The following is a 20,946-nucleotide window of genomic DNA, read 5'->3' on the forward strand; positions in this document are numbered from 1 at the left end:
TGAAATTTGTCATATATATATATATATGACCCATTCATCTATTAGTAAACATTTTAATTTCCAAATTCAATGCTACTGATTTATTTCCATTTATTTATATATTTGTTAATGCATACTGTACTGGTTAAAACCTCCAGGTCAGCGTTAAATAGAAGTGATCAAATAGACATCCCTGCCTTGTTTCCAATGTTAGGGGAAAACATTGTTTTTCCCATATACACTTGTTCATGGGCTTCATTTTACACTGGCATTAGGTTACAATGCTGTTAAGGCTTTCAAGCCGTAACAAAGAAACATTTTTAACTAAGGCTCCTTTTTCCCATTACGGAGATCAAACCATTGAGTAGTCAAGTTTATGCCCTGTGAATTTTGAGATTTTTCACTCTTATGAAATCAAAAACTTTTCCCTGCCCTCTGTGAGTACCAGATATTGTTCCATTTTGTCTTTCAGTGGTTCTTTAAACCAGGCTTCAGGTGATATCATCATATAAATAATCCATACTCAGTTGAAAATATGAGGGTAACCTATTTAGAACTTTGTATCTTTATCTTTGTCCCTCTCTTACCTCTCTGATGTTCTGCTCTGTGAATTTCAGCTACCTTGTCTTCCTGGACTCCTAGCTCCATTTCCCTTCATGAAGGCCTGGAAATTCTCCAGGCAGTAAGCTAGAACAATCATAGGGTTCACTTTATTTTCTTCCTTTCTCTTAGGGATCACTGTCCTTCACTGCTTAATGCTCAGATCAAGAACCTGCTGCTTCTCCCATGTTTGGTATATTTTTAAAAATCCGTTCCAAGTAAAAGAGTAAAACCACTTTCTGTTACTCATCTTGACCTGAAGTATAGTGTGTGTGTGCTTTTTTTTTTTAAATGATCATTCTTTTAAAAATCTTCAAGAAGCAACTATTCCTTAAGTTTTAGTAGATGTAGTCCAAACAATAGACTATTTTATAAAAGGGAAAGTGGGATTCCCAACTACATGGAAGAAACTCTGAATTCAGGGCACAGACTGAAAAGAAATGGGAGCTTAAATCCACCAGTGAAAATTTTGCAATAGGCTGCCACTAATGGAACGCTTCCGGCAATCGTTTCCTCCATGGAGGTACCGATTTTCTTCCAGTCCCTTTGTTCCTGATAAAGATCAGGATCAAGTTAAATGGTTGTCTGAAACTGCTCCAGAGAAGTCTAAAGAGCAGGCCTTACCCTACAATACTCCACACATTAACACTTTCATTCAGCAGCTTCCTCTGATTCAAAGCACTTTCCATCTACAGCCTATGCTGTGGCTCACATGGGGGCAGAGGGAAAATGTTGGAAAATATGGATAAAAAAAGGGGACTTGATAAAAAAAAGAAAAAAAAGGTGTGGGGGGGAGGCTCGAAAACACTGCTAAATACTTGGACTTTTTCCTTAGCCAAAGAAATTTATCAAGGATCTTCCTTGAGAGGAATGATTTGACAAGTTCTCCATTTTCAAAAGCTAAATATGGTGGCAATCTAGAGTATTCTAAATATGAGTTACAAAGAGATCACCAGGATACAACTTCCAAGAAAATAAAGATTATTCAAGAAAGATAAGCCCACTATTATGAAATGAAGTACATTTTATCATGCATGAAAGGTCTTTTTGTTTTTAGGTAAAGAAATGACATTTTCTAGAAAAGAGAGTACCAATCCTTTATTTCCGTAAGTCATACATGATGCTGAGATTTAAAAATCACACATCAAATAGACTAAATCTCATCATGTGAAACCACCTTGGAATATATTTTTATTACATGAAAACAAGAAAGGGGGGTGTGGAGAGGCATTGGACCTGTGTCTTCGAGCTTCTGCAATTATAAGCTTATGTCCTGTGTAAGGAACTCAGGAACTGAGTAGTTTTTCCTTAAACTGATCCAAAACGATTATGATGAATATTCTAAAATAATAGTGGTTGATGAAAGGAAGAAACTTCCATAGGAGGTATAGGGGTTGAATTGTGGATGAGAGGAACCATTGCTAGAGTTGACAAAGATCTTTCTCTATTATCACTCTTCAGCTTCCCTTACCCCACACCAAGAGCCACTGCCTCAGAAAACATGAACAATAATTTAGGCTGAAATCTCCCGTCCCTAACTCTTGCCCCCACAAATGTGTCTTCTATCCTCTGTTATACATTATCCTGAGAAGAAAGGCATTGGTCAAAAAGCTCATTTGTGCTCATTCCACCTGAGCTCATCTGAGCAAGATATTTGGTTACCCTCATTCCTCACTCCTCTGTCCTTTCCCAAAGCTGTTCCAATTTTACTGTTATAAAACTGGACAGGAAAAATGTCAAGGGACTATTTTACTTTATTTCACAAGCCAAATCAGAATTTCTATTGAGATAGAATTGAAAATCAAATGTGAAGGCAGTTAATATCATTGGTGATGTCTCTTAATAACAGTTAATGTCGAGGCAATTAAAAAGCTTTAAATTTTAATGTTGCTGTATTCTTTTGTTTTTTACTTATTTTACTATTATATTAGATCAAAAAGGTATTGATTGGTAAATTAGTTCAAGATGTTACATAAATTTAATAATTTCATATTTTCAGTAAGCATTTATGTTTAGTTTCTTACTATATTAATTACTTAATTCATAATAAGTAACAGAAGAAATGTGCCACTTTTCCAGAAAAGTCTCTTAAGGTAGAGAAGGAATTTTATTTTACATCATTCAGTATCAGAAGATGATTGTGTTGATCTGGACCGAAGGCCCTCACACAAAGGAATCCTATATAATGTATACATGTATGCAAATAAAGCATAATATTGAATAACAATGCATTTGAAAATAAATTGTTACAAGACTGCATGCATCATATATACAAGAAGATAGAAGAAAACAAATGAATCTCTTAAACATGCATCTTAATCATAGTATAGATTTGTAGGTAAACTTTTAAAACAGTCCTTTAACATTAAAATCACAAAACAATATTTTGCTATAAATGTAATTTTATTCTATTATACAAAACTAATTATGTTATTTTCCTTTTTCCAGATACTGTTGAACACATCAATGAAATCTACAAAAACTTTTGGAAAGTCTTTTCCAAAGACTTTCATTCTGCTATATTAAAAACACTACTCTCCCATATTGATCGGCTTGTGTTTTTTTTCCATCAGACTTCATTTATACAGAAATGACATTAATGTTTTACTTTTTCCATTCAAAATTTTAAAAGACTATTTCCTAAATATGTAAATAATTGTCAGAGATTTAAACATATGATGGCAATAGGTATCTTTCTTTTGAATAAACACTATTCCAAAAATACCCAGTATTTTTTAATGGTTTTTAATGGTTTGTTTCCATTAAATTTTTTAATGGTTTGTTTCCAAATTGTGACAGAAGGTAGATAAAGGGGAGACAACCATCATTCCACAGCCCTCCCCCATTCTCCTTCCCTCACAATGTTTCATCTCTTTTTTAAAATATTTATTTAGGGGCTCCTGGGTGGTTCAGGTGGTTAAGCATCTGCCTTTGGCTCAGGTCATAATCCCAGGGTCCTGAGAGAGTCCCATACCTGGCTCCCTGCCTAGCAGAGAGCCTTTCTCCCTCTCCCTCTGCTGCTCTCCCTGCTTGTGCTCTCTCTCTCTCTGTCAAATAAACAAATAACATTTTTAAAATTTAAATATTTAATATCAATTTACATAACACTTGCCAGTACTAAGCAAACTTCTAAGCTCCTAACAAATGTTAACTTAAGCCCATATTGTGCTCTCTTCGGCAGCACATATAAACTTAAGCCCATATAATAACCATTAAGTAGATACTATTATCATCCTCATTTTAAACATTAGGCAAATGAGTAACAGAAAAGATAAATGATTTACCAAAGGTTATGCATTTAGGAAAGTGTCAGAAAAGAAGAAATCACGCCAAAGAACATGGAGTTAGTATTTTATAAAAATTAGAAGACACACAAGCTGACATGAAGTTGAACATGAAGGCTATATATTCACTTCTTCTGCCTGCTCCAAAAAATTAACATGAAGTTGGGTAAATTAAGCCAGCTAAAATGCATTCTTTCACAGTTCTGGAGGTCAAAAATCAATTTTACTAGGTTGAAATTTAATGTATTGGAAAGGCCATGGTCCCTGGATAGGCTTTTGGAGAGCTTTGGCTCTTCTAGCTCCTTTCTGTGGCTGCTAACTTTTTTTAACTTGTCTCTGGATCATTCTAATCTTCAAGGAATCCATCATCAAATCCCTGTGTGCTCTGAGCTTTTCATTCTTTTCCTCCTGCATGTGTTGAAATCTTCCTCTGCCTCCCTCTATAAGAATACATGTGACTACATTTAGGACGCCTCAAATAATCCAGTATCTCTCCATTTTAAAATTTAAATCACAATTTATGAGAAAATAGAGAAGACTAATATTACCACTTCCATATGACACTAGCTGGTGTCGTATGAGATATGTGAATATCTCAAAGAGATAGTTTTGACAAATTAAGTAACAGTCACAGTTTCCAGAGATTAAAATAAAGATCTCTTGGGGAGACATTTTACATCCTATCACATTCCATCACAGTGACAGGATAGAATTTAGACGGAAGTTAGGTGTTGCCTTGATGAAGGAATAGCTCCTCAGTTAAATCACCCTACTCAGACATGGGAAGATTGATGGTATCTGAGCAATGAGCAAATGCTTTGGCAAGCACACGGCCTCATATCTTCAAGCACATGAATCCTTGTAAGCCAATTAATTCTGTTTGAACCTGAAAACCAAGGGAAAGAAAATGAACGTATAGGGCTGAGCTCCTAGAGGAGACTCGACATGAAGGAGGAAGGAAGAGAACCTGAAGAAGTAGGTTAATACTTTTAAGGCTCCCCTGGGGCTGCTTACAAGTTAGAAGGAGAAACCAAGGGCAGAGGGTCACTAATGGAAAGTGGTGGAAAAGTGGGGCAGAGTGAAGTAGCTGCTGCTAGTGCGGGGACATGGGTTACGGTTGGTCTGGAAAATTCAGAAGCTGAGAAAAAGGTTTTGAAATTTTAGGGCCCAAAAGGACACAAACTTTGACATCTTTATAATTTTGACTCATTGAAGATTGTGCATTTAGTAACACAGTAATACTATTACTCTCATTTTAAACAGTAGGAAACAAACATGTAATTAGCAACAGACATGTAAAGATCTTGAAGAACAAAGGACGAACACTAAGGACAAAGGAAACCTTGGATAAAAGTTAAATGAGTGCAAAGTCCCAATACGCAAAAATTTCCAAAAATTTTGAAATTTCAATGCCACTGTCTAAAAGTGAAAAGAAAAGTCAGAGAAAGACAAATACCACATGATTCCACTTATATACAGAATTTAAGAAACAAATGGACAAAGAAAAAAGTAACAAACCAAGAAACAGACTCTTAACTCTATGGAACAAACTGATGGCTACCAGAGGGGAGGTGAGTGGGGATGGGGGGAACAGGGGAGGAGGTTTAACAGCACACTTCTCATGAGGTGCACCGAAGTCATAAAAATGTATACAATTGCTGAATCACTCTATTGTACATCTGGAACTAACATAACATGGAATGTTAACTATACTGGTATTCAAATAAATCTTAAAAAAAAGAAAAGAAACGAAAAGAAAACCCTGTGGTGGGAGTAAAGTTTCCCCAGTGAAGTAAATGGTGCTACAAATGACAACAATCTGAGAAACTCCTGATGACAGTACTTAGATTCAGAGTTATAAATAAAAATAGCTGACACAACCAGCTAGTATCGTATGGAAGTGGTAATATTAGTCTTCTCTATTTTCTCATTATTTCTTTATCTTCCCACTTACTAAGTTTTGACAAGCAAAAGCAATATGACAGAGATCAACACTATACTTACTTCTGGGAGTTCTCTTGGAAACCTGTAAGAATGAGAATTTATGGCCCAGATTGCTGTTGCTGAATATAAGACCCAATTCCATCCAGCAGGGCAAACGAATTATTCAGACTCACCTGAATAAGAAAAGGAGGAAGTCTCTTTTCTTTTTCTTTAAAGAAAACTTTGCAAGGAGAAACTAATTTAATTTTTTGAAAGTTTAAAGATGGAAGGAATTTGTATTAATTTCAGTGCAATTTTTGTCACTGACCATCACTGAGTCCACCTTAACTAGTAGGCTTGAGAAATACTCAGTTTGACCTATTCCAGAGCCTTCTAGGAGCAGCTTCTGAACTGCTCATTTTTTTTTTAAATTTAAATTCAATTAGCTAACATATAGAACATCATTAGTTTCAGAAGTAGAGTTCAGTAATTCATCAGTTGCATATAATACCCAGTGCTCATCACATCATGTGCCCTCCTCAATGTCCATCACCCAGTTACCTCACCAACATTTGTTGTTCCCTGACTTAATTTGAGCTGTTCTGACTGGTGTGAGGTGATATTTCATTGCGGTTTTGATTTGTATTTTCCTTGATGACAAGTGATATGGAGCATTTTGTCATGTGTCTGTTGCCCATCTGTATGTCTTCTTTGAGGAAATGCCTGTTCCTATTACCTTCTGCTCATTTCTTGATTGGATTATTTGTTTTTTAGGGTGTTGAGTTTGATAAATTCTTTACAGATCTTGGATACTAGCCCTTTACCTGATATGATATCATCTTTCATGTTCTGAAGACAAGGCAAACTGTCTCTTCTGCTATCTATCCAATCTCAGCAAACTGTCTCACAATTCTTGGAGCCATCTTTCGCCCAACTCTTTCACTCATCAACTACATCTAAGCTCTCAGTATGTACTGTTAGCTCTACCTCTGGAATATATGCACAATCTAACAAATTCTCACCATTTCCACTGCTAACATCTGGGCAAAATCACCATCACTTCTTCCTTGGATTACTGCAACAGCTTCCTAACTGCTGCCTCTGTAAATTTGTCCATCCATTATCTCTTCCAACGCTAATTCAGATTGTGTCATTTCCCTAACTCTGAACAGGTGCATGACTTCTAGTATCAGAATAATTCCTATTTGCTACCCTTAATAACAGGACTTCTCATTACCGCTATGATTTTGGTCTTCTCTCAAGCATTAGTTAAAAAAAAATTAGTTAAAAAAAAAATTTTTTTTAAAGCTGATTCCTATAACTTACAGCCCCAAAATCTCAACAGCTTCATGTAATAATTCTTTCTCATTTATGCTATAGGACATCCACTGGAAGTTGGATGGTTCTACCTGGGGCTTTTCCTTCAAATCGTGAATCAAAAATGTGTTTCAGTGTATGTCTTTATCTCAAAATATTCTGTTTCCATTGAAGATAATAGGGGGAAAAAAGGAAGTGAAAGATTTCAAGAAAAGTTTTATGGCTGGGACCGAAAAAGGAATCATCACTTCTGCCTATCTTCATTATTTAATAGGTACTCATATGTTCTCAATGTAATAATAAAGGTAATTAAGAAAAACTAAATTGGTGAACATAGAACCTATATCTGCTTACCTTGCTAAGTAAAATGCATCCATTTTACTCTTCCTCCCAAGCATACAGCACTGTCACTTCCTTGCCAGTAAGACAAAATTCAGAATTACAACTCTCCACCAAACTGTGATGTGATTCCTCCTGCTCCTGAAAATTGAGGTGAAAAGATTAGTTATCTGCCCTATAGACATACCCAATGTGCAATGATAAAGCTGAAAAGGTGACAAACAAAACAAACACTCCCATTTGGAAACAGTCACAGTCCATAACAACTGTAAAATTTAATATAAAAAAAATTTAAAAAATAGTAAAATGGAGACTGTAAAGATTTGAAATGAGGGAAGTTCCCCAATTTTTCTTTCTCTCTGGAAATAAACATTGGACCCATTATTCTCTTCAGTCATACTTACAGTGAATTTTCCATCCTTGGTGGCTTTTAAAGTCAGCCTTCTGCTGTGGAAGACAGGTGGCTCACAAATTCGTTATTTTAGGTTTCAAATAGTCAAAGGATTTTTTTTTTTTTTTTTTTTTTTTAGGCTGAGCTCAAGATTTCCCTGATAATCTAGTTCAACAAAAAATCTTGTAGGAATCTGACCTACTTGCCTCCAGTCAGTTACATGTGCCAGTGACTTATCAAATGTCCTTTTCTAAAATGATTTTCTGTCACCCTGTACTTTTCTCTCATAATTTGTGGATGACTTCAATAAAATCCTCAAGGAAAATATGTGAGAATATGACACTATTAATCTGACTTTTTCCCTGAGTCACTTTAAAATATTTATTTGGCCTTTGTTGCTCAAAAACTTTTAAATCTTGTTACTTACTATTTGGGGTGTGTAAGAAGTCAGCTTTCCAACCCTACAAAGTCCCAACATTCTGTATTCCCTCTATTCACTTTATGTCCGCTTGTAAACCAGCCAATTCTTCCCTAAATTCATTTCCTTTCTCCTTTAAATACAGGCAGCAATGACTGACAGACATTAGTAAGATTGTATTTTCCAATTGCTTCCTAAGAGTTGCTGGCTTGCCTGATAAAAGACATGTCTGCTGTCACCTGTGTTACTTCAAAGATAAAGCAGGTGACTGGATAAAAAGGTCTCCCAATCTAGCCCCCATTGTTTGTTTGTTTTGTTTTGCTTTTTAAAGTTCTTCTTGGATTTTTATTTATTTGTTTGGTTGGTTGGTTGTTTATTAAGTAGGCTCCATGCTGGGCTCGAACTTATGACTCTGAAATGAAGACCTGAGCTGATATCAAGAGTCCTATGGCCAAAAGACTGAACCAACCAGGTGCCCTTCTTGAATTTTAAATCTTTACTAACTGCTCTGGCGATTTCTCAAATTGTTTAAAACCTATAAGGGATCAGGAATAACAAATGGCTGCATTAAATGCCAGCACCAATTACTTATTTTTTCTCTATAAAACCCATAGTTAAAAATTCCTTTGATACTGTTAAGAAAATTCTTAAACTCAATGCACTTATCCAATATTACAGTCGTTTTCCTATCCTTTTAGTCCTCAAGTCAGGTAAGGCAGGATCCTTTAACTAATGATGCTTGAACAGATCCTGTTTAATTTTATTTAGTTTCTTTAAAACGCACACACAAATGCAAGCACACACCTACCCCACAAAAAGAGGGGAAGAGAGAAGAAAGCCACATAATTCAACAATCTCTTTGTTCTATGGTTAATGACACTTCCAAATCTCTTTTTGCATCTGCATAAACAAGGAAATGAATCCTTGTTTTGTTTGCAAATACACTTGCTGGGAGACATTTCCATCTGGAAATGAAGTATGAAGGTATGAAATAACTGTGAGGTTAAACCTTACTGAGCTCTAAAAGAGAGAAAACAACCTGAGATTTAAAGGGATTAGAAATTACACCATGTGAAAAGTGGATGCAGGAAGTGGAGACTTAACCTGAAAAAGAAAAGTATTTCTAAGGGAACAAGAGAGCTGGCTTTATTTTTTTTTTTTTTTTAAGATTATTTATTTATTTATTTATTTGACAGACTGAGATCACAAGTAGGCAGAAAGGCAGGGAGAGAGAGAAAGAGGAGGAAGCAAACTCCCTGGATCCCAGGGCCCTGGGATCATGATCTGAGCTGAAAGCAGAGGCCTTAACCCACTGAGCCACCCAGGTGCCAAGAGAGCTGGCTTTAAATAACTGAAAGATTTCTACATCTTCACGGAAAGATGCATTATATATGTTATGTAATAAATCACCCAGAACATGTTACTCAAGATGTGGGAAGAGTTCAACAATTTGGACACTCTTAATATGAAATTGCCTGGCTTGCAGGAAATAAGTCCCTCATCCGTGGCATTATCCATGTACAAACAAAGGTAATGTTCAGAGAAGACTCAACCTGTGACTCAATAGATGGACTAAATTAGTGGTAACTGGATGGATTATTAACACAGTAAGATATTTGTCAAAAAAAACAGTAGACACCAACACTTATTATTCTCTTTATGATATCATAATTCCTGTCAAGAGTTTATTGAAAAAAAAAAGAAGCCATCTAAAAGCAAAATTTAAAAAAATTATTTCAGTGTAGTTGACACACAATGTTATATTAGCTTCAGTTGTACAACATAGTGATTCAACATCTCTATGGGTTATGCCATATTCACCACAGTGCAGCTACTGTGGTGAATATGGCATACAATGGTCACCATACAACACTATTACATTATCCTTGACTATATTCTCTATGCTGTACCTTTTATTCTATGGCAAAATTCACAGGCCAAAAAATTTTTTAAACTAAAATAAAACATAAGATTGAGACTTTAAAGTGCAGAAAGATGAAAAACAAGCAGTCAAAGTGGTCAGTTGTCAAAATCAACCAAAAACTCTGAAACAAAGGATTGGGAAGGAAAGGGTGACAACTGGGGCCTAGCTCTTTATCTAATCCTTTGACTACAAATGTGTTTATTTGAGATAGTCATCTTGAATTGGGTACCTTTTTGTAGCAGATGCCTTGACAATTAAAATTTAAACCAGGCACTTGGATTACAGAAAAAGAGAAAATCTGTCAGGATTTGCACTACAACATTTCTCCAGAAATTTCCTGGTAAAGAACAGCTAGACTTCTGGAGAAAACACATTGTCCCACCACTGGCCATTAATATCTTCACTGGTTCTCTTGAGCTCAACAAACATTGACTAAGTACCTACTTCAGTCCAGTCATGGCGCTAGATCACTGGGAAACAAAGATGACTCCATTCCAGTAACCATTCCCAAGGATTATGAGTGACCTGTTAAAACATTTATCTATTTTTACTCCTTTAGCATCAGAAGTAGCTCCCATCCTTAGCACTATTTCAAAGGCTAAGTTCTAGAGATAGATTGTATCCTAAGTCTGTGTGTGGCTTTAACAACTGTTAGCTTCAGGGCAGTAGGCATGAAACTTAACCTCTCTAAAACAGACTTTAAGATTCCAAAATCTCAACCTATTCAAAAATTGCAAAACATATGGAAAGTCACAATATACACAAAGCACTAGATACACTTACTCTATTATCATTGTCACTTTACCTCTAAATCATCCAGAAACAGAACTTGGCACACAGTGATTACTTTAGTTATTTTAAGATTTATTTATTTATTTGAGAGACAGAGAGGAAGAACATGAGCGGGGATGTGGGGCAAAGAGAGAGGGAGAGAGAATCCTAAGCAGACTCTCCACTTAGCAGGGAGCCCAACAGAGGGCTCTCTCTCACGACCTTGAGATCATGACCTGAGCTGAAACTGAGTCAGATGATTAACTAACTTAACCCCACAGTGGTTACTTTAAAAATGTGTGGTAACTAAACAAATATATATATTTTTAATGATTTTTTTCAATTTATTTTTTATTTAATATGAATAGGTAACTTGCATTCAACAGTATACAGCAGCCAATATGGCAGCATGGTTTTCTCCCTACCATCAAAAATGGGGGTTTTGGCAGCTATTGAATATTACCCATATCACCACTGATACTGATTATACTCTTGAATGATTCCCTTGAGTGTCTTTTGAAAAAACACTGCTCTCAAGTCCTACACTCAAAAAAAAAAAGGTAATTTAATCAGTGGGTTGGTTGTTTCTGAAAGTTCCCCAGATGATTCTAAAGTTCATCCAGTGTTAGGACACACTGATCTTTATATCCTGGAAAAAGAAGATATGCAAATTTTATCTTATTAATTTCTACAATAGTTTCATCCATTTTTGTGCAAAAAGCAAAATCTTCCAAATTCTACCAAGGGTCACTTATTCAAAAATAAACCTGTAAGTTTTTGAAAGTTAAAAAAATAGACAATTCATGGCCAAATGTTAATAAAACTGAAAAGGATTACAGGCATTTCAAAGGACACTCTAGAGATTACCCAAATGTCAGCAGCCTGAGAGAACTAATTATACATTGCACAAAACAAGGGGCTGAACAGAGCCTCTAAGCAATGGGCAACAACTGGAATTGTTTGAGCAGGAAAGATAAAATTAAAGTATTATTTTTACAGTGACAATATAAAGACACGCTGTGTCCTATTTGGAAAGAGAAAAACACTGAAACTGAAAACACCAGTTAGAAAGCCTTGGTTAGGGGTGCCTCGGTGGCTCCGTCAGTTAAGCACCTGCCTTTGGCTCAGGTTATGATCCCAGGGTCTTGGGATAGAGTCCCATGTTGGACTCCCCTCTCAGTGTGGTGTCTGCTTCTCTCTCTGCCCCTGGCCCTGCTTGTGTGCACTCTTTCACTCTCTCCCTCTCTTTCCCCCTCTCTCTCAAATAAAAGAAAGAAAGAAAGAAAGAAAGTCAGTCAGTCAGTCTTGGTTAGTGACAGTACAAATAAAAAAAGAAATGCTAAGGAAGAAAGAAACTTAGAAGAAAATTGGGATTTTCTTAGAAGAACATAGAAAAAAATTAGACAAGAAGGACCAAATGAAAAAGAATAAAACAGGAATCCAGGGATTCTGGATCATTTTACCAAATGGAAGTGGGAAGAGAAGAGGCAAATCATAAAGGAGAAGATGATCAATTTTTGTTTGTTATGAATAGTTCTGCTTTATTTTTTTAAGATGGGGAAAATAATCAAAGAAGACAATTTAGTTATATCAATTTTAAGATGCTGAAAGTGATAGAAGAACACCCAATCAGAAATATAAGATAGAAAAAAATATGCAGAACACAAATTAATGTGAGAATTGAACACTGGAGGTAAAGATATGACAGATTTTTATTTAAGATCTATTAAGCATCCCCCATAGTCCAGGTCACTTTACATTTAACACTTGAGTTCATGGAAATAAAAGAGTTGGAAACAAGAACAAAAACTTGTGCTTCAAGTTTGATTTGGGATAATAATAAGAGCCCAGGCTAAGAGAGTCAAACATCCTACTTTATCAATTATTTATCAAATGGTGTTTGAACAGCCATTATCCCTCAAATTTATGATATACAGAGACTAACAAGGCATCACCTCTAGGAATTCATTGTCTCGTTTTAGAGAAATCTGAATAAACAATCATAACACAATTTGATAGGCAGAAAAATGACATGACCATATATATTATTAGTGGTATGGTATCTAGAGCTGTTGAGGACATTCTAGACAGAGAAAATAACCTGTGTGATTTAATGGTTTTATCCTAGATTGAAATATCAACCTACCTAGTTTTATAACTGGGTAATGGAGCAATGTTACATCTTGTTTGGAAGTATATTAATTACAAAGTGCTGAACTTCAGCACTGCTGCGTTGCTCTGTGATGGGACATCTTTGGCACACCATCTTTATTCAAATCTGGACCAGGAAATATTTTCACTTATAAAAATGATTATTTAACCTAAAACGAAACTATGAAGTTATTGCAAAAACACTTTAAGAGATATAAAATGATACAGACATTGCAAAGCAAACAGATGGACACTCTTCCTCTTTATTATAGGGGTTATTAGTGAATGTCCTCATTTTATAAAGAAATTTCTATTCCAGGGATATTTTTATAATCATATCATTATGATATATAACCTGGAGCTATGGAACATTCTGGAGAGGTATCAGAAGAGTCCAAAAATTTTCTGGGGTGAAGATTTCTCTCCCCATAGGGATTTCTTATTTATCTACTGTCTTTATCATCTTCCAACTTCTGGAAAAGTACAGAGTGGGAGTTTTTATTCTACCTGCCACTTGCCCAACAGAATATGTAAAGACATCTGAGTATGATAGCAAAACTTACATAGGAATGTGAGCATGTCTTCATGTCAGAAAGAACTGGTAGCAACACTTCTGATAAGCATTGAAAGAATATATTCAAAACTCTGTCACAAAACCAAAATAAGCCTTGAGTCAGAATGTTGGTCTCATCACTAACAGAAACATTTTCTTTATTCTTTGCATTTTTTTACCTTCAATATTTAAGTGATATTGACTTTAATGATGATCATTTTGAACACTGGCCTCCAGAAAGAAATTTCCTTTATCCTCCAGATGATGATGAATTTCTATGTTTTTCAGGCAATTAGAGAAGGTAGCTTCACATTCATCTGTGAATGTAATGGATCTCCTCTGAGGTGATATGCTTGCTTTGCAATGTCTGTATCATTTTATATCTCTTAAAGTGTTTTTGCAATAAACTCAAATACTTGCGATAGAAATAGAATTTGTAGATAAGAAATACGGATGCTACAATGCCAGAGTCTGACCAAGTTGGTCCATATCCAGGAACAACACTTCATAAGAGGAAATTCCAAGCAAAATACTGACTTTTTGTGTGCCTGTTTTCCTCATCTATAAAATGATAATGATACTGGTATTGACCCACAAAGTTATGAGCAGCATATGAAGATGAAGAAATACTTAGTAATCAAGTTATTAGTATAAATAATACTGTTCAAGTTTTTCTTAAGGAAGCAATTTTTACCTGCAATAATCCCTTTGCTACACAAACAAAGCCATAAAAGGGGGGCCTGGGTGGCTCAGTTGGTTAAGCATCCAACTTTTGGTTTCTGCTAAGGTCATGATCTCAGGGGTATGAAATTGAGCTCCCTGCCCCTATCACATCAGACTCCATTCTCAACAAGTCTACTTAAGGATCTCTCTCTCTCTCTTTGTTCCTCTGCCCCGCCTCTACTCACACTTGCACACATTCTCTCTTTCTCTAAAATAAAGAAATCACTAGAAACAAAGGGCTGATATCCCAGATCTATAAAGTGTTCCTCAAACTCAACACCCCAAAAAAATCACATAAAAAAACGGGCAGAAGACATGAACAGACACTTCTCCAAGGAAGATATACAAATGGCTAACAGAAACATGAAAAAATGTTCACCATCATTAGCCATCAGGGAAATTAAAATCAAAACCTCATTGAGATACCACCTTACACCAGTTAGAATGGCCAAAATTATCAGGACAGGAAACAAGAAGTGTTGGAGAGGATGTGGAGAAAGGAGAAGCCTCTTACACTGTTGATGGGAATGCAAGTTGGTGCAGCCTCTTTGGAGAACAGTGTGGAGATTCCTTAAGAAATTAAAAACAGAGCTTCCCTATGACCCTGCAATTGCACTACTGGGTATTTACCCCAAAGATGCAGACATAATGAAAAGTAGGGCCATCTGTACCCCAATGTTCATAGCAGCAATGTCCACAATAGCCAAACTATGGAAAGAGCTGAGATGCCCTTCAACCCTCGAATGGATAAAGATATGGTCCATATATACAATGGAATATTACTCAGCCATCAGAAAGGATGAATACACAAATTTTTCATCAACATGGATGGGCCTGGAGGAGATTATGCTGAGTGAAATAAGTCAAGCAGAGAAAGTCAATTATCATATGGTTTTGCTTACTTATGGATCATAAAGAATAACATGGAGATGGAATCAGGAGGGAGACAAATCATAAGAAACTCTTACTGTCACAAAAAAAAAAAAAAAACTGAGGGTGACTGGGGGGAGGGGGATAGGAAGAGGGTGATGGGGTTATGGACATTGAGGAGAGTATGTGATATGGTGAGTGCTGTGAAGTGTGTAAACCTGGTGATTCACAGACCTGTACCCCTGGGGCTAATAATACATTATATGTTTATAAAAAAATAAAAAATAAAAATAAAAAAATAACATGGGGGGCACCTGGGTGGCTCAGTGGGTTAAGGCCTCTGCCGTCAGCTCAGGTGGTGATCTCCGGGTTTTGGGATCGAGCCCTGCATTGGGCTCTCTGCTCAGCAGGGAGCCTGCTTCCCCCTCTCTCTCTGCCTGCCTCTCTGCCTACCTGTGATCTCTGTCTGTCAGATAAACAAATAAAATCTTTAGAAAAAAAAAAGGGGGGGGGTGTTTGCCTAGGTAGCTCGGTGGGTAAAAGCCTCTGCCTTCAGGTCAGGTCATGATCCCAGGGTCCTAGGATGGAGCCCCACATCGGGGTCTCTGCTCAGCGGGGAGCCTGCTTCCTCCTCTCTCTCTCTCCCTGCCTCTCTGCCTACTTGTGATCTCTGTCTGTCAAATGAATAAATAAAATCTTAAAAAATTAAAAATTAAAAAATTTTAAAAAAGAATAACATGGAGGACATTAGGAAAAGGAAAGGAAAGTGAATTGGGGAAAATTAGAGGGGGAGATGAAGCATGAGAGACTATGGACTCTGAGAAACAAACTGAGGGTTTTGGAAGGGGGGAAGAGCTTAGCTTGGTGGTGGGTATTAAGGAGGACATGTATTGCATGGAGCACTTGGTTTGGTGCATAAACAATGAATCCTGGAACACCAGAAAATAAATAAATAAATAAATAAATCTTTGAAAATATAAATCTTTAAAAAAATGAAGCCATAAAAAGATCAGTAAGTCTGGAATATTTTGACTTCTGCCCTAGCTTTTTAATCTAATCCATAAAGACCAAATTCCAGTTCCATCATAATTCCAGATGTATCTTAATACTAAATTACTGTTCTCCCTTTCAGCAGATATAAACTATTCAAAGCTAGTATTAATTTCCTGCAATTTCTGTTTCTGTTTGTTCTTGATAGACCCAAATTCCTCCCCTGTTCACTAATATTGTGGAATAAAAATGAAGATATTATATTTGCAACAAATAAATAAGTAAAGTTCTATTTCATAAAAATGCTCTGATACTAAAGAAACTAAAAGGGATATCATGATTATTACTCTTGGTTTATATGTGTGTATATTTAATATAACATTATTTAGATATAAATCAAATCACTGTATTATTTGTAATAGACTCATCGTGGTATGGTAACAACTCTAGAAAATATCAGTGTGTTACATAATAGAAGATTATTTCTTCCTCAGGTGGAATACATGACTTTCAATGCCACCTCCAGAACACATGGCCTCCAAAGCCCAGATATCAAAGTAAGACAGAATAGAGGGGGCACACCAATTCTTTTTTTTTTTAATATAATTTCTTATTTTTTATAAACATATATTTTTATCCCCAGGGGTACAGGTCTGTGAATCACCAGGTTTACACACTTCACAGCACTCACCAAAACACATACCCTCCCCAATGTCCATAATACCACCCCCTTCTCCCAAACCCCCTCCCCCCAGCAACCCTCAGTTTGTTTTGTGAGATTAAGAGTCACTTATGGTTTGTCTCCCTCCCAATCCCATCTTCTTTCATTTATTCTTCTCGTACCCACTTCTTAATTACCAAAACCAGGAGGGCACATGGACCTTCTCAGAATCCACTGCTCGAATCTAGACATGTATTTCCATCCTTCCTGCAAGGAGACTATATCTCCTGGTAGTAGTGTGAGTATGGGGGAGAGGAGAATTTGGAGGACAATCAAATGAAATTAATGCAGCTTTTAGTTTAAATTTTGAGTTACTAACACCAAATAATTTTTGATCTTCAGATATGGGCCTCTGAAACGTTTCCCTTCAAGTACACCGATTTATATACTACTTCAAACAAATCAAAATCTTATTCTGTGTTCTTGACACATAAAATTGGTTCTACTATGATGGCATCTGTGAATTATATCACATCTACCAAAGGAATGGATAATAGCAGCTTTGGAATTTAAATATCTTTACTTCCACTAATAAATCTCTCATGCAAGCATATAATTTATTGTTGTATTATTTCATTTCCCGAACTTTGCCTACAGCAGTTAGGTCTATTATTATTTGCTTGACTTCCATTTTATGTCTCCATTTGTTTGCACCATACATGTATTACAGGTGTCACATCTGTTACCGCTCATCTAAACATAGCTAAGCTCTTCTGCAAAACAAAAGACTCAACAATAGCAAATCATAGACTAGGTAATATATGTTAAAGGAATAAGATCTCACCCTGACATTCCCTAGCTCTGCCCCAAAGATACTCATTCAAAAAACTCATTCAATCTCCTTTGTGCCAGGAGCTATTCGAGATCCTAGGAACATAGATGTGACCTAACATAGCAAGGAGCCAACTCTTACTGAAATTACATTTCACTGGAGCAAAGCAGCAAATAAACAAATAAATAAAGTATTTCACTTAAGGACATTAGGATAAAAAAGATGCTGGAAAACTAGAACATAGTTCTATGATAGGGAGTTTTGGAGGATTACAATATATTTGATTTAAAAAAATTAAGCTTTGTAATAATATACCTTGGTGTAGGAGCACATTATCTGGCTCTTCTCAGTGAATTAGAGAGAAGTCTTTAATTGGATACTTCTCCAGATTTTCTTTCTCATATATGATGTATGTTAAAAAATGTTAACGTCTTGTGGGTCATTCAATATGCAAAATACAGTAAATCTCCAAAATTTTTATCCATTTGCCCCAAAATTACTTTCACTTCATTCCTTATTTATTTATTCAATGAATATTTTTGAGTCTCTATTACATGTCATGTATATAATAGAAGTGCTGCAGATAATCATCCGTAACAGTAAGACAAAGTTCCTCTCTCCTTATGCACCTTATATTCTGGAGGGGCACTCAGGCAACGAACGAGTGATTTGCAATAAAATAAAAGCACTAAAGAAACCTGTGAAGAAAAAACATGAAACAAGTTAAGCTGGCAGAGAGATTGTCTAATTTTGGAAGTCAAAGAAAACTCCTTTAAGCAAGTGAGGGTTGTGCAGAGAGCAGAATGGAGGAAGAAAGGAAGTCATACAAAGCTCTAGCACAAGAATACTCCAGCAAGAGGGAATTGAAGTTAAAATGCTCTGAAGAAATATCTAGCCAAACACAGAAAAAAGACCAGAACACTAGTGTGGCTAGAGTGAGTGAACAAGAGAAAGAAAAGCAAAAGATGACATGACAAAGAGGTATATAGTTGATGCACACTGGTAAAGAATTTTTCATTTATTCTGACTTACAATCAGAAGGCATCATGTTTTTAGCAGATTGGCATCATGATTTGATGTTCACTTTAAAAGTTACTCTGGCTGATGAGTAGATATTAGATACTCTACTAGGGGAATAAAGGTAGTATAAAGACAAGTTTCATAGGCTAATGGAAGATTATGATGGCTTGCCCTAGGATGGTAGCAGTTGAGATGATAAAAATGGAGATGGTGAAAAGGAGAAGGCAGAGAAAGATTAATTAATTGGACTTGGGAGAAGAAGAACTCAAAACCCATTTGGATCATGAGAAATAGGTGATGCTGGTAGACCCTCAAATAAGAGATGTGGAATATATAGCTAGATACGTAGGTATGTGTGTGGTTCTTAGGGAAGAACAGTGACAAGTGCTGTTCAAGTAAAAGTGTATTGGGCCTATAATCTAGCTTGGTACTTCTCAAACCACCTTTTCATGAACTCTGTTACAGTTCTATACAGAAATAAGAAGGATACATCTAGAATGAAAATTAACGCAACTGCTTCCCAAATTGAATTCACAGACCTTGTATTTGCATAAGAAACTTTTAACCTAAACTTCATCCAAATCTCCTAGTAATGACTGAGCAAGGTCAAAAGTAGCAAGTATTATCAATAACAGAATCTTTTCTCTTCTATAGGTTCCATATGTCTCCATCTCTCTCCAGTCCATCTCCACTGATCCTGCCTCCATTCCTCTCACTGAAAGGGACCTCTTTGTAGTTCTCCCACCTCTTCACACACATCCTCTAATTCTACTTCATCTCTCCAGAACAACCCCTCTCTCTTTAATTTACTCTCCATTGATGGGAAGGTGATCTTTTTAATAAAAACTTAGACACATTAGCAATTTTTGCATTCAGATTTTTGCAGGAACTCTTGCCTGCATTCTTAGGCTCATCATTTATGATCTTTCTCATTCTCTCCCTTACATTTGATGGTCTAATTCTCTTCAAACTGATCCTTACTTTCAATGAAGTCATAATCAAAATCCCATTGGGGTTCTTTAGGCAGAAATTGATCAACTTACTTATTTTTAAGTTTTACATGGAAATACACAACATGAAGTAGCTGAGACAAGTCTGAATACAAAAAACAAAATAGGGAACTTACATTAACATGATATCATTGAAGGCAATATGTGAATATACGAAGAGATCATAATAGTAGAGTCCAAAAATAGGCCCACATGTATCTGGTCACTAGTTTTTGACAAAGTGTTCATTTTCATGAGAAAAGATGGATGTTTTAATAGATGATGCTGAAAGGAATGGATATCTGCCTGAGAAAAATAAACATTGTCCTCTACTTCACAATACACAAATATTAATTTGCATTATATCATAAACTTAAGATCAGGCTAAAAGATAAAGCTTCTGGAAGAAAACACAAGTTATTCTTTACCTTGGGTAAGGTAAAGATTTCTTGGACAGAATGAATAAAGCACAAACAAACAAACAAACAAACAAAAATGTTAACACACTGGACTTCATTTAAAGGGGAAAAAAAGCCTCTTTATCAAATATCATCATTAGGAACATAAAAGATTAAACCACACATTAGAAAGAAAAAATACATGAATATTTATATTAGTACATATAAGTCAATATTTATAAATATAAATTTATATAAATCTATAGTCACATAAATAGATAATACACACATATACACATATATGTATATAAAACAAAGGCCTTATTTCTAGTATATATACATGCTATGGTCATAAAGCTAAAAGAAAATAACAAACAGACCAATAAAATAGGCAAAATATGCAAACTGCCATTTCTCAAAACAATATATCTACATAGACAACAAAACCTATGAAAAGTTAACCTATCCTTATTTACCACAGAAATATCTACTTTTCTCTTAAAACTTAATCCCTATATGGCCTCATGTATTTTATTTTCTGAACCATCTGATACCCTTTCCTGACACCCTTCTGATATGCCTTATGAAACTCAGGGTCAGTCACTTGCAAATCCACCATATTCTAAATCTCTTCTCTGCATTTCACTTTGTCTCTTAATCTGAATGAAACATGGATTCAAGTTTATCATTACGAAGGATAACATCATTGAGATAAAATTTTAAAGACCTAAATAAGTGAAAAGATATTTCATGTTCTAGTGAAAAGATATTTCATGTTCATGGATCAGATGACAATAGTTTAAGATGGTAGTA

This window comes from Mustela nigripes, chromosome 1 (genome assembly GCF_022355385.1).
Source record: "Mustela nigripes isolate SB6536 chromosome 1, MUSNIG.SB6536, whole genome shotgun sequence".
Taxonomy (NCBI): Eukaryota; Metazoa; Chordata; class Mammalia; order Carnivora; family Mustelidae; genus Mustela; species Mustela nigripes.